Source organism: Arachis stenosperma, chromosome 6 (genome assembly GCF_014773155.1).
Source record: "Arachis stenosperma cultivar V10309 chromosome 6, arast.V10309.gnm1.PFL2, whole genome shotgun sequence".
Taxonomy (NCBI): Eukaryota; Viridiplantae; Streptophyta; class Magnoliopsida; order Fabales; family Fabaceae; genus Arachis; species Arachis stenosperma.
Genome location: NC_080382.1, coordinates 97928538 through 97943016, shown reverse-complemented (window position 1 = coordinate 97943016; position 14479 = coordinate 97928538). Strand labels below are relative to the sequence as shown.

The following is a 14479-nucleotide window of genomic DNA, read 5'->3' as shown; positions in this document are numbered from 1 at the left end:
CTGAAAAATCAAAACAACAAACAAGAAACACTAACATTTTTTATATTTTCTGTCTTAGTCATTTCATCAAACTGTTGGTTTGTGTTAGTTATGGATTGTTGCATTATGAAAATCAAAATCGAATAAGGTATAATTTGGATTCTGTACATTCAATTTAAACTCTATTATGAAAAACAAAAACAGCATGCTTTGCAAGCTCAGAAATTCATAATCATAATCATCATTGTGTTCATTGATGCACTATGAAAATCATTACAAAAATCATGAAATTAGAAGAGGAAAAATTGCTTACTTCAATATTCTGTTCTTCTAACACTGATTCCATCATTGACATGGAGCGAGAGAGTGAAATTCTGAGTTGTTCTGCAGCTGAGAAGGAATGAGCGACAGAGAAGAAAATTTTATCCAAGAGTAAAAGGTGAAGCTTCAAGCTTTGTCAACAAAACTGCGATTGTAGAAGAGCGTGGATAGTTCCTTGGAGAGGAGCGTGAGAGAAAGCCGTTTATGATAGCGCGTGAGAAAAAGCTGTTTGTGATAGCGGGTGAGACAGTCCTGGTATAAAAACGCATGCTGGCTGAATGATGGTTAGATCTTGATATATTTGCTGGTCCCTGAGAGTTTTTGAAAAATAAAATATTTAAATTGGGCTAGAAATTCAAATTGACATAGGATTTTTTAAATAAATATAATAAATATTTTAATTACGAGTATACATTAATTTGAGGGTATTTACCGATTTTCATCAAGTGCGTTATCTCGATTAAGGCACGAACACGTGGTAACATATCACGTTTAACATGATGCGTGAAAAATAACTGATTAATCATATCTCGTTTACAGTATAAACGAGATATGTGGAAGTAAAAAACGTTTACACAATAAACGAGATTATAATAGGACAAAAATTAACCTCTTATAAAAGGATTAAGAAATCGTTGGTATTCCTCAGAAATATCTCAATTCTTCTTTCTCTTCCGTTTTTCTTCGAAAAAATTAGCAAAAATGTCTAATGGCAGCGGTTTCTTTGTTGTAATGGTGTATCCTAACTATCAGATGAGAAACAGTGACAGCGGAGTTATATTTGAGTGTGAGAGTCCTGCACTGCTTTGAACTCGAAGAGTGGATTCGTTATCCGAGTTAAAGAGTATGATATTGACACACGTCAGCGGTGGTAAGAGAAAAGAGGTTGTAGAGTTGAGTATAGGATGCTAGCATCGATCGCGAGTGGTGTATTTCGGTTTCGTCTATTCTGGCTTGATGGCGATGAGCATTGGTGCGCGAAACTGTAATCACTACAACTTCGCACAACTAACCAGCAAGTGCACTGGGTCGTCCAAGTAATAAACCTTACGCGAGTAAGGGTCGATCCCACGGAGATTGTTGGTATGAAGCAAGCTATGGTCACCTTGTAAATCTTAGTCAGGCAGACTCAAATGGGTATAGATGATGAATTAAACATAAAGATAAAGATAGAGATACTTATGTAATTCATTGGTGAGAGCTTCAGATAAGCGTATGAAGATGCCTTCCCTTCCATCTCTCTGCTTTCCTACTGTCTTCATCCAATCCTTCCTACTCCTTTCCATGGCAAGCTTATGCAAGGGTTTCACCGTTGTCAGTGGCTACCTCCCATCCTCTCAGTGAAAACGTTCCTATGCTCTGTCACAGCATGGCTAATCATCTGTCGGTTCTCGTTCAGGCCGGAATAGAATCCATTGATTCTTTTGTGTCTGTCACTAACGCCCCGCCTGCTAGGAGTTTGAAGCACGTCACAGTCATTCAATCATTGAATCCTACTCAGAATACCACAGACAAGGTTAGACCTTCCGGATTCTCTTGAATGCCGCCATCAGTTCTCGCCTATACCACGAAGACTCCGGTTAAAGAATCCAAGAGATAAACATTAGAGCCTCGTTTGCTTGTAGAACAAGAGTGGTTGTCAGTCACTTTGTTCATGAGTGAGAATGATGATGAGCGTCACATAATCATCACATTCATCATGTTCTTGGGTGCAAATGAATATCTTGGACAAAGAACAAGCGGAATTGAATAGAAGAACAATAGTAATTGCATTAATACTCGAGGTACAGCAGAGCTCCACACCTTAATCTATGGTGTGTAGAAACTTCACCGTTGAAAATACATAAGAACAAGAGTGATCATTGGTTTCGGCCCCAGAGAGGGAACCAGAAGAACCAAGATGAAAATACAATAGTAAAAGATCCTATTTATAAGAAACTAGTAGCCTAAGGTTTACAGAGATGAGTAAATGACATAAAAATCCACTTCCGGGCCCACTTGGTGTGTGCTTGGGCTGAGCAATGAAGCATTTTCGTGTAGAGACTCTTCTTGGAGTTAAACGCCAGCTTTTATGCCAGTTTGGGCGTTTAACTCCCATTTAGGTGCCAGTTCCGGCGTTTAACGCTGGGAATTCTGAAGGTGACTTTGAACGCCGGTTTGGGCCATCAAATCTTGGGTAAAGTATAGACTATCATATATTGCTGGAAAGCCCAGGATGTCTACTTTCCAACGCCGTTGAGAGCGCGCCAATTGGGCTTCTGTAGCTCCAGAAAATCCACTTCGAATGCAGGGAGGTCAGAATCCAACAGCATCTGCAGTCCTTTTTAGTCTCTGAATCAGATTTTTGCTCAGGTCCCTCAATTTCAGCCAGAAAGTACCTGAAATCACAGAAAAACACACAAACTCATAGTAAAGTCCAGAAAAGTGAATTTTAACTAAAAACTAATAAAAATATACTAAAAACTAACTAAATCCTACTAAAAACATACTAAAAACAATGCCAAAAAGCGTATAAATTATCCGCTCATCACAACACCAAACTTAAATTATTGCTTGTCCCCAAGCAACTGAAAATCAAATGTAAAAAGAAGAGAATATACTATAGACTCCAAATTATCAATGAAACTTAGCTCCAAATTAGATGAGCGGGACTAGTAGCTTTTTGCCTCCGAACAGTTTTGGCATCTCACTTTATCCTTTGAAATTCAGAATGATTGGCTTCTTTAGGAACTTAGAATCCAGATAGTGTTATTGATTCTCCTAGTTAAGTATGATGATTCTTGAACACAGCTACTTTATGAGTCTTGGCCGTGGCCCAAAGCACTCTGTCTTCCAGTATTACCACCGGATACATACATGCCACAGACACATAATTGGGTGAACCTTTTCAGATTGTGACTCAGCTTTGCTAGAGTCCCCAATTAGAGGTGTCCAGGGTTCTTAAGCACACTCTTTTTGCCTTGGATCACAACTTTATTTCTTTCTTTTTCTTTCTTTTTCTCTTTCTTTTTCGTTTTTTTTTCGCCTCTCTTTTTTTTTTTTTGTATTCACTGCTTTTTCTTGCTTCAAGAATCATTTTTAATGATTTTTCAGATCCTCAGTAACATGTCTCCCTTTTCATCATTCTTTCAAGAGCCAACATTCATGAATCACAAATTCAAAAGACATATGCACTGTTTAAGCATACATTCAGAAAACAAAAATATTGCCACCACATCAAAATAATTAAACGGTTATAAAATTCAAAATTCATGCAATTCTTTTTCTTTTTCAATTAAGCACGTTTTTTTTTTTTTTTTTTTTAAGAAAGGTGATGGATTCATAGGAAATTCATAACTTTAAGGCATAGACACTAAGACACTAATGATCACAAGACACAAACATGGACAAACATAAGCATTAATTTTCGAAAAACAGGAAATAAAGAACAAGGAGATTAAAGAACGGGTCCACCTTAGTGATGGCGGCTCTTTCTTCCTCTTGAAGATCCTATGGAGTGCTTGAGCTCCTCAATGTCTCTCCCTTGTCTTTGTTGTTCCTCTCTCATGATTCTTTGATCTTCTCTAATTTCATGGAGGATGATGGAGTGTTCTTGATGCTCCACCCTTAGTTGTCCCATGTTGGAATTCAATTCTCCTAGGGAGGTGTTTAGTTGCTCCCAATAGTTTTGTGGAGGAAAGTGCATCCCTTGAGGCATCTCAGGGATCTCATGATGAGTGGGGTCTCTTGTGTGCTCCATCCTCTTCTTAGTGATGGGCTTGTCCTCATCAATAGGGATGTCTCCCTCTATGTCAACTCCAACAGAATAACAGAGGTGACAAATGAGATGAGGAAAGGCTAACCTTGCTAAGGTAGAGGACTTGTCCGCCACCTTATAGAGTTCTTGGGCTATAACCTCATGAACTTCTATTTCTTCTCCAATCATGATGCTATGAATCATGATAGCCCGGTCTATGGTAACTTCGGACCGGTTGCTAGTGGGAATGATTGAGCGTTGGATAAACTCCAACCATCCTCTAGCCACAGGTTTGAGGTCATGCCTTCTCAATTGAACCGGCTTCCCTCTTGAATCTCTCTTCCATTGGGCGCCCTCTTCACATATGACTGTGAGGACTTGGTCCAACCTTTGATCAAAGTTGACCCTTCTAGTGTAAGGATGTTCATCTCCTTGCATCATGGGCAAATTGAATGCCAACCTTACACTTTCCGGACTAAAATCCAAGTATTTCCCCCGAACCATAGTAAGATAATTCTTTGGGTCCGGGTTCACACTTTGATCATGGTTCTTGGTGATCCATGCATTGGCATAGAACTCTTGAACCATTAAGATTCCGACTTGTTGAATGGGGTTGGTAAGAACTTCCCAACCTCTTCTTCGGATCTCATGTCGGATCTCCGGATATTCACCCTTTTTGAGTGAAAAAGGGACCTCAGGGATCACCTTCTTCAAGGCCACAACTTCATAGAAGTGGTCTTGATGCACCCTTGAGATGAATCTTTCCATCTCCCATGACTCGGAGGTGGAAGCTTTTGTCTTCCCTTTCCTCTTTCTAGAGGTTTCTCCGGCCTTGGATGCCATAAATGGTTATGGAAAAACGAAAAAGCAACGCTTTTACCACACCAAACTTAAAAGGTTTGCTCGTCCTCGAGCAAAAGAAGAAAGAAGAGAGTAGAAGAAGAAGAAATGAGGAAGAAGGGAATGGCTTTGTGTTCGGCCAAAGAGGGGGAGAAGTGGTGTTTAGGTTGTGTGAAAATGAAGGGGTGAAGAAGGGTATATATAGGGGAGGAGGGAGGGTAAGGTTCGGTCAAGTGAGGGTGGGTTTGGGAGGGAAAGTGGTTTGAATTTGAATGGTGAGGTAGGTGGGGTTTTATGAAGGATGGATGTGAGTGGTGAAGAGGAAGATGGGATTTGATAGGTGAAGGGTTTTTGGGGAAGAGGTGTTGAGGTGATTGATGAATGGGTGAAGAAGAGAGAGAGTGGTGGGGTTGGTGGGGATCCTGTGGGGTCCACAGATCCTGAGGTGTCAAGGAAAAGTCATCCCTGCACCAAATGGCATGCAAAATCACGTTTTGAGCCAATTCTGGCGTTAAACGCCGGGCTGGTGCCCATTTCTGGCGTTTAACGCCAGGTTCTTGCCCTTTTCTGGCGTTTAACGCCAGTCTGGTGCCCCTTTCTGGCGTTAAACGCCCAGAATGGTGCCAGACTGGGCGTTAAACGCCCACCTGCTAGCCTTACTGGCGTTTAAACGCCAGTAAGTTCTTCCTCCAGGGTGTGCTGTTTTTCTTCCTGTTTTTCATTCTGTTTTTGCTTTTTCAATTGATTTTGACTTCTCATGATCATCAACCTACAAAAAAACATAAAATAACAAAAGAAAATAGATATAATATAACATTGGGTTGCCTCCCAACAAGCGCTTCTTTAATGTCAGTAGCTTGACAGATGGCTCTCATAGAGCCTCACAAATGCTTAGAGCTATGTTGGAACCTCCCAACACCAAACTTAGAGTTTGAATGTGGGGGTTCAACACCAAACTTAGAGTTTGGTTGTGGCCTCCCAATACCAAACTTAGAGTTTGACTGTGGGGGCTCTGTTTGACTCTGTTTTGAGAGAAGCTCTTCATGCTTCCTCTCCATGATGACAGAGGGATATCCTTGAGCCTTAAACACAAAGGATTCTTCATTCACTTGAATGATCAACTCTCCTCTATCAACATCAATCACAGCCTTTGCTGTGGCTAGGAAGGGTCTGCCAAGGATGATGGTTTCATCCATGCACTTCCCAGTCTCTAGGACTATGAAATCAGCAGGGATGTAATGGTTTTCAATCTTCACCAAAACATCCTCTACAAGTCTATAAGCTTGTTTTCTTGAGTTGTCTGCCATCTCTAATGAGATTCTTGCAGCTTGCACCTCAAAGATCCCTAGCTTCTCCATTACAGAGAGAGGCATGAGGTTTACACTTGACCCTAAGTCACACAGAGCCTTCTTGAAGGTCATGGTGCCTATGGTACAAGGTATTGAAAACTTCCCAGGATCTTGTCTCTTTTGAGGTAATTTCTGCCTAGACAAGTCATCCAGTTCTTTGGTGAGCAAAGGAGGTTCATTCTCCCAAGTCTCATTTCCAAATAACTTGTCATTTAGCTTCATGATTGCTCCAAGGTATTTAGCAACTTGCTCTTCAGTGACATACTCGTCCTCTTCAGAGGAAGAATACTCATCAGAGCTCATGAAAGGCAGAAGTAAGTCCAATGGAATCTCTATGGTCTCATTTTGAGCCTCAGATTCCCATGGTTCCTCATTGGGGAACTCATTGGAGGCTAGTGCACGCCCATTGAGGTCTTCCTCAGTGGCGTCCACTTCCTCTTCCTCCTCTCCAAATTCGGCCATATTGATGACCTTGCACTCTCCTTTTGGATTTTCTTCTGTATTGCTTGGAAGAGTACTAGGAGGGAGTTCAGTAATTTTCTTGCTCAGCTGTCCCACTTGTGCCTCCAAATTCCTAATGGAGGACCTTGCTTCAGTCATGAAACTTTGAGTGATTTTGATTAGATCAGAGACCCTAGTTGCTAAGTCAGAGGGGTTCTGCTTAGAATTCTCTGTCTGTTGCTGAGAAGATGATGGAAAAGGCTTGCCATTGCTAAACCTGTTTCTTCCACCATTATTGTTGTTAAAACCTTGTTGAGGTCTTTCTTGATTCTTCCATGAGAAATTTGGGTGATTTCTCCATGAAGAATTATAGGTGTTTCCATAGGGTTCTCCTAGGTAATTCACCTCTTCCATTGAAGGGTTCTCAGAATCATAGGCTTCTTCTTCAGATGAAGCATCCTTAGTACTGCTTGGTGCATTTTGCATTCCAGACAGACTTTGAGAGATCAAATTGACTTGTTGAGTCAATATCTTGTTCTGAGCCAGAATGGCATTCAGAGCATCAATCTCAAGAACTCCTTTCTTCTGATTTGTCCCATTGTTCACAGGATTCCTTTCAGAAGTGTACATGAATTTGTTATTTGCAACCATTTCAATCAGCTCTTGAGCTTCTGTAGGCGTCTTCTTCAAATGAAGAGATCCTCCAGCAGAGCTATCCAAAGACATCTTGGATAGTTCAGAGAGACCATCATAGAAAATACCTATGATGCTCCATTCAGAAAGCATGTCAGAAGGACATTTTCTGATCAATTGTTTGTATCTTTCCCAAGCTTCATAGAGGGATTCTCCATCCTTCTGTCTGAAGGTTTGGACTTCCACTCTAAGCTTACTCAATTTTTGAGGTGGAAAGAACTTTGCCAAGAAGGCATTGATTAGCTTTTCCCATGAGTCCAGGCTTTCTTTAGGTTGTGAATCCAACCATGTCCTAGCTCTGTCTCTTACAGCAAAAGGGAATAGCATAAGTCTGTAGACCTCAGGGTCAACCCCATTAGTCTTGACAGTGTCATAGATTTGCAAGAATTCAGCTAAGAACTGATGAGGATCTTCCAATGGAAGTCCATGGAACTTGCAATTCTGTTGCATTAGAGAAACTAATTGAGGCTTAAGCTCAAAGTTGTTTGCTCCAATGGCAGGGATAGAGATGCTTCTCCCATAGAAGTCGGGAGTAGGTGCAGTAAAGTCACCCAGCACCTTCCTTGCATTGTTTGCATTGTTGTTGTTTTCGGCTGCCATGTGTTCTTCTTCTTTGAAGATTTCTGTCAGGTCCTCTACAGAGAGTTGTGCCTTAGCTTCTCTTAGTTTTCGCTTCAAGGTCCTTTCAGGTTCAGGGTCAGCTTCAACAAGAATGCCTTTGTCTCTGCTCCTGCTCATATGAAAGAGAAGAGAACAAGAAAATGTGGAATCCTCTATGTCACAGTATAGAGATTCCTTGAGGTGTCAGAAGAACAGAAAAATAGAAGAAAGAGGTAGAAGAATTCGAACTTAATCAGAGAGAGTTCGAATTGTGCATTGAGAAGGAGTGGTACTCCATAAATAAAAGGATGTGGGAAGAGGAGAAGAGAATTTTCGAAAATTAATTAAAAAGTTTTTAAAATCATTTTGAAAAGTTGATTGATAATTTTCGAAAACTCAAAGTGGAAAAGGAATCAAGTGATTTTTTGAAAAAGATTTTGAAATTAGAAGTCAAAAAGATTTGATTGAAAACTATTTTGAAAAAGATGATGTTAAGAAGATATGATTGGTTTTTAAAAAAAAACATGTGATTGAGAAGATATGATTTGAAAACAATTTTTTTTTAAAAAGATTTGATTTTAAAAATTAATAACTTGGCTATCAAGAAAAGATATGATTCAAACATTAAACCTTTCTCAACAGAAAAGGTAACATACTTGAAATGTTCAATCAAATCATTAATTGTTAGCAAGTATTTTTGAAAAAGGAAAGAAATTGATTTTGAAAACATTTGATTGAAAAGATATGATTTGAAAAAGATTTGATTTTGAAAAACTTTGAAAACTTGAAAAAAATTGATTTGAAAACAAAATCCTCCCCCTTGTGCCATCCTGGCGTTAAACGCCCAGAATGGTGCACATTCTGGCGTTTAACGCCCAATGCACTACCTTTTTGGGCATTAAACGCCCAACCAGGCACCCAGGCTGGCGTTTAAACGCCAGTCTATCCTTCTTCACTGGGCGTTTTGAACGCCCAGCTTTTTCTGTGTAATTCCTCTGCTGCATGTTCTGAATCTTCAGTTCCCTGTACTATTGACTTGAAAATAGAACCAAGATCAAATAAACAATGCATTGCAAGACACCAAACTTAAAATTAGACACTAGACTCAAACAAGAAACATAAAATATTTTTGGTTTTTATGATTTTGAAATTTTTTTTGTTTTTTTTTTCGAAAATTATATGGAAATAGAAAATAAAAGTTTCAGAATTCTTAATTTGGATTCCAGGAATCATTGCAATGCTAGTCTAAGACTCCGGTCCAGGAATTAGACATGGCTTCACAGCCAGCCAAGCTTTCAAAGAAAGCTTCGGTCCAAAACACTAGACATGGCCAATGGCCAGCCAAGCCTTAGCAGATCATTGCTCCAATAGCAAGATTGATAGAGGTCAACAAGCTCTTGTGATGATCAGTTGAAACCTCGGTCCAATAAGATTAGACATGGCTTCTCAGCCAGCCAGATTTCAACAGATTATCTTGAAACACTAGAATTCATTCTTAAGAACTCTGAAAAAAATACCTAATCTAAGCAACAAGATGAACCGTCAGTTGTCCATACACAAAACAATCCCCGGCAACGGTGCCAAAAACTTGGTGCGCGAAATTGTGATCACTACAACTTCGCACAACTAACCAGCAAGTGCACTGGGTCGTCCAAGTAATAAACCTTACGCGAGTAAGGGTCGATCCCATGGAGATTGTTGGTATGAAGCAAGCTATGGTCACCTTGTAAATCTTAGTCAGGCAGACTCAAATGGGTATAGATGATGAATGAAACATAAAGATAAAGATAGAGATACTTATGTAATTCATTGGTGAGAGCTTCAGATAAGCGTATGAAGATGCCTTCCCTTCCGTCTCTCTGCTTTCCTACTGTCTTCATCCAATCCTTCCTACTCCTTTCCATGGCAAGCTTATGCAAGGGTTTCACCGTTGTCAATGGCTACCTCCCATCCTCTCAGTGAAAACGTTCCTATGCTCTGTCACAGCATGGCTAATCATCTGTCGGTTCTCGTTCAGGCCGGAATAGAATCCATTGATTCTTTTGCGTCTGTCACTAACGCCCCGCCTGCTAGGAGTTTGAAGCACGTCACAGTCATTCAATCATTGAATCCTACTCAGAATACCACAGACAAGGTTAGACCTTCCGGATTCTCTTGAATGCCGCCATCAGTTCTCGCCTATACCACGAAGACTCCGGTTAAAGAATCCAAGAGATAAACATTAGAGCCTCGTTTGCTTGTAGAACAAGAGTGGTTGTCAGTCACTTTGTTCATGAGTGAGAATGATGATGAGCGTCACATAATCATCACATTCATCATGTTCTTGGGTGCAAATGAATATCTTGGACAAAGAACAAGCGGAATTGAATAGAAGAACAATAGTAATTGCATTAATACTCGAGGTACAGCAGAGCTCCACACCTTAATCTATGGTGTGTAGAAACTCCACCGTTGAAAATACATAAGAACAAGAGTGATCATTGGTTTCGGCCCCAGAGAGGGAACCAGAAGAACCAAGATGAAAATACAATAGTAAAAGGTCCTATTTATAAGAAACTAGTAGCCTAAGGTTTACAGAGATGAGTAAATGACATAAAAATCCACTTTCGGGCCCACTTGGTGTGTGCTTGGGCTGAGCAATGAAGCATTTTCGTGTAGAGACTCTTCTTGGAGTTAAACGCCAGCTTTTATGCCAGTTTGGGCGTTTAACTCCCATTTAGGTGCCAGTTCCGGCGTTTAACGCTGGGAATTCTGAGGGTGACTTTGAACGCCGGTTTGGGCCATCAAATCTTGGGCAAAGTATGGACTATCATATATTGCTGGAAAGCCCAGGATGTGTACTTTCCAACGCCGTTGAGAGCGCGCCAATTGGGCTTCTGTAGCTCCAGAAAATCCACTTCGAATGCAGGGAAGTCAGAATCCAACAGCATCTGCAGTCCTTTTCAGTCTCTGAATCAGATTTTTGCTCAGGTCCCTCAATTTTAGCCAGAAAGTACCTGAAATCACAGAAAAACACACAAACTCATAGTAAAGTCCAGAAAAGTGAATTTTAACTAAAAACTAATAAAAATATACTAAAAACTAACTAAATCCTACTAAAAACATACTAAAAACAATGCCAAAAAGCGTATAAATTATCCGCTCATCAAGCATGTGCGCCTAATGTTTGACGTGTGGTACGGATTTTCGAATACCACAAACTAACCGGAAAGTGTATCGGATCGTACTAAGTAATAACTCAGGTGAGTGAGTGTCAATCCCATGAGAATTAATGGACTAAGCAACAACAGTTGAGTGATTAGGCTAGTCAGACAAGCTAAATTGAGTGGTTTGGATTCAAATAGCATAAATAGTAATCAGAGAATGCAAGAAATCAAGAAGTGAATGGGTTGTGAAAATAGTATGAGAAAATAGTTAAGGTTTTGGAGATATTTAAAATTTTGGATTAACAATTCTCACTTATTTTAATCATGTAACGATTCAATTCATGGTAAACCTTAAGTATTAAACTATAATTCCTTAGAAATTTAATCTCATCTAACTCAATCAATTGTCAATTCCTTGGTCACTTAATTTAAATTAGAAGAGTAAGTCCAATTCTAGTTTAAGAACCATACAAACTCTTAAAAATAAGGAGATTATATGTCACGTATCCCGTTAAATCCATATAATTAGAGAATTATGAGGAATTGATTTCAAGATGTTATTCAAGTGATTTAACTTTTCCAAGATTCAACAAGAAATTAAATAAAAAAAGGGTTATCTTTTAATACACTCTAATTCCTAGGATGAAGAATGAAATCAATCCTTAAATTTAAATCAGTGCATTGATTAAGAGTAGAATGACAATAGTATTAATCTATTAAAATAAACAGAGCTCTTAACCTTAACAATGGAGGTTTAGTTGCTCTTGACTTAGAGAAAAATTCCACCTAGAGTAAAAAGTGTAAAAATGCGGAATGAGGAAGAAGAGGAGAAGAGAGCCCGTAGGGCTGAGTTTTGCCTCATTTTATATAAAATCCTAATTTTTCTATATTTCTTAATAAAAAAGCCCTAAAAACTATACAAGAAAATTAATTAAAAACTAAATTAAACCTTCCATGGAAAGTTGAGGATGCACTACTGGCGCTAAACGTCGAGCAGTGGTGTTTAGCACCACTGGACAGAGAGCAATTCTGGTGTTACTGGACTCTTGACGCTAAATGCCAGGTAGTGGTGTTTAGCACCACTAGCGTACAACCTTGGCACATTTTACAAAGAACCTGGCATTAAACGCTGTGTCATGGTGTTTAGCGCTACCAAACAAAGAGCTTGCACAAACTTCTAGGCTTATGGCGCTAAATGCCGGATAGTGGCGTTTAGCGCCAACTTAGCAGCATCAAATTTCATAGTTTTTCTTCTGCTTGAACTCTGTAAAACTTGTCCGAACTCCACCTGAACTCATCAAAACAACAGTTCAAATCAAAGTAGCTTCTAATATTGTCTAAAACACTAGTTTCTCATAAAAACTAAAAAATCCACATCTAAATTACTAAGAAAAAATAGGAAACATGCTCATGCATCACAACACCAAACTTAAATTGTTGCTTGTCCTCAAGCAAATGAAAACAATATGACCTGAGATGTGGGGTTGCTTGAGAGTTGAGTTTTCAATTTAGCTCCTGTCTATCTTCTGATTGGGGTTAACAACAATACGATCATGAATAGTCTTGGCATCTCACTATCCTTTAAAGCTTAGGAACGCCAATATTATTCGGAACTAGAATCCGGATAATATTATGAATTCTTTTTCTTTTAAGTTCTGATTAATCCTTGAACACAGCCTTTTCTTTTCTTTTCTTTGGTACTTTGCACCTTGAGCCTAGCCGTGATTGTAAATATTTTGTCTCAAACTTTGCGTGACACGGAAACACCACAAGCACATAACCAGAAAACTTTTTGAGTTTTGATTTTTCTATTGAATTTTTTCAGTCATTGGTACTTAGAGCCTTTGGCATATTCTTTAATTGCACTTGGCTTTGACTCTAAGTATTATGTCTCAAGAATTTCTTAACACATGCATACCACAAGCATATAGCTAGGAAAATAACTCTTTGAGATTTGATCAATCTTAACCTTCCTAGCCATTAATGCTCAGAGCCTTGGGACTTGCTTTTTTTTTCTCTTTTTTCTTGTTGTTTCTTTTGTTTCAAGGACCAATTTTTTGTTTAATTTAGAGAATTCATAATACTTTTCTAAACTCCTGTTCCTCACAAATTAACATCCTTTACTTCAAGATCAAATATGCATTGTTCTTTTTTATGAATTCAAAATCACAGATAAATACCACCACATCTAATTAAATAAGACAACTCTATATATAAACTCAACTACTCATGCATTACACCATTTTTCTCTTTTTTTTTCTTTTTGAATTTAAGTTCAGTGAGCGGTACATGAGACATCTTTTTTAAATAGTGGTGCACAAAATTGTGATTCATTCTTTTCTAACTCGAAACAATCCCCGGTAATGGCTCCAAAAACTTGGTGCTCAATATCACGGTGTCTAAAATTCAATTCACAACTCCGCACAACTAACCAGCAAGTGCACTGGGTCGTCCAAGTAATACCTTACGTGAGTAAGGGTCGATCCCACGGAGATTGTTGGTATGAAGCAGCTATGGTCACCTTGTAAATCTCAGTCAGGCGAATTCAAATGTATTTGGATTAGATATTTAAAAGATAAATAAAAAAGGATAGAAATACTTATGTAAATTAATGGTGGGAATTTCAGATAAGCGTATGGAGATACTGTGCCCTTTCTTTTTCTACTTTCTACTTTTTCCTTCAATCCTTCTTACTCCTTTCCATGGCAAGCTATATGTAGGGCATCACCGTTGTCAATGGCTACATCCCATCTTCTCAGTGAAAATGGTTCAAATGCTCTATCACAGCACGGCTAATCATCTGTCGGTTCTCAATCAGGTTGGAGTAGAATCCCTTGATTCTTTTGCGTCTGTCACTAACGCCCAGCCTTCAGGAGTTTGAAGCTCGTCACAGTCATTCAATCCCAGAATCCTACTCGGAATACCACAGACAAGGTTAGACTTTCCGGATTCCCATGAATGCCGCCATCAATTCTAGCTTATACCACGAAGATTCTGATTAAGGAATCCAAGAGATATGCGCCTGGTCTAAGGTAGAACGGAAGTGGTTGTCAGTCACTCGCATTCATAGGTGAGAATGATGATGAGTGTCACGGATCATCACACTCATCAAGTTGAAGTGCAACGAATATCTTAGAACAGGAATAAATGAAGTTTATAGGAAAAGAGTAGTAATTACATTAAAACTTGAGGTACAGCAGAGCTCCACACCCTTAATCTATGGTGTGTAGAAACTCCACCGTTGAAAATACATAAGTGAGAGGTCCAGGCATGGTCGAGAGGCCAGCCCCCATGAAGGTGATCAAAAGACCGAATGGTCAAAAGATGACTAATACAATAGTAAAAAGTCCTATTTATAATAAACTAGCTAGTAG

At 39.1% G+C, this 14479-nt stretch overlaps 1 non-coding gene across 1 annotated transcript; it reads left to right on the top strand.

Moving 5' to 3' along the window:
* Window positions 1-7446: 7446 nt before the first annotated feature.
* Window positions 7447-7554, top strand: LOC130937376 (small nucleolar RNA R71). The gene has a single exon (XR_009068598.1). It is a non-coding gene; the product is annotated as a small nucleolar RNA R71 (small nucleolar RNA).
* The last annotated feature ends 6925 nt before the right edge of the window (window positions 7555-14479 follow it).